Source organism: Chiloscyllium plagiosum, chromosome 19, assembly GCF_004010195.1.
Source record: "Chiloscyllium plagiosum isolate BGI_BamShark_2017 chromosome 19, ASM401019v2, whole genome shotgun sequence".
NCBI lineage: Eukaryota > Metazoa > Chordata > Chondrichthyes > Orectolobiformes > Hemiscylliidae > Chiloscyllium > Chiloscyllium plagiosum.
In genome coordinates, this window is record NC_057728.1 from 34423276 (window position 1) to 34424471 (window position 1196).

The following is a 1196-nucleotide window of genomic DNA, read 5'->3' on the forward strand; positions in this document are numbered from 1 at the left end:
CTTCCAAAATGGACAACTTCACACTTGGTAGGGTTGAACTCCATCTGCCACTCCTCAGTCCAGCTCTGCATCATATCTAAGTCTCTTTGCAGCCGACAACAGCCCTCCTCACTGTCCACAACTCCACCTATCTTCGTATCATCTGCAAATTTACTGACCCACTCTTCGACTCCCTCATCCAAGTCATTAATAAAAGTTACGAACAGCAGAGGACCCAGAACTGATCCCTGCGGAATTCCACTTGTAACTGGGCTCCAGGCTGAATATTTACTATCTACCACCACTCTCTGACTTCGACCGGTTAGCCAGTTTTCTATCCAATTGGCCAAATTTCCCTCTATCCCATGCCTCCTGTCTTTCCGCATAAGCCTACCATGGGGAACCTTATCAAATGCCTTACTAAAATCCATGTATACTACATCCACTGCTCTACCCTCATCCACATGCTTGGTCACCTCCTCAAAGAATTCAATCAGACTTGTAAGGCAAGACCGACCCTTCACAAATCCGTGCTGGCTGTCCCTAATCAAGCAGTGCCTTTCCAGATACTCATAAATCCTATCCCTCAGTACCCTTTCCATTACTTTACCTACCACCGAAGTAAGACTAACTGGCCTGTAATTCCCGGGGTTATCCCTATTCCCTTTTTTGAACAGGGGCACAACATTCGCCACTCTCCAGTCCCCTGGTACCACCCCCGTTGACAGTGAAGATGAAAAGATCATTGCCGACGGTACTGCAATTTCCTCTCGTTTCCCACATAATCCTAGGATATATCCCATCAGGCCCGGGGGACTTGTCTATCCTCAAGTTGTTCAAAATGTCCAACACATCTTCCTTCCTAACATGTATCTCCTCTAGCTTACCAGTCCATTTCACACTCACCTCTTCAACATACGGTTCCTCTCATTCGTAAATACTGAAGAAAAGTACTCATTCAAGACCTCTCTTATCTCTTCCGACTCAATACACAGTTTCCCACTACTGTCCTTGATTGGACCAACCTAATGTGTTTACATACATTAATCTCAAAAAAAGTGTTTAGTAAGTAACTAGAAAGACAAATGAACCTGGGTTTCTACATAAGGATAATGAAGTTTTAAATATACAAGTTTGTTACAACTATACAGAGGTTGGGGAGTTGGGGGGGGGGGGGGGAGCGGAGGGAGGGGGGGAGGGGATGTGTTAGTGAGACC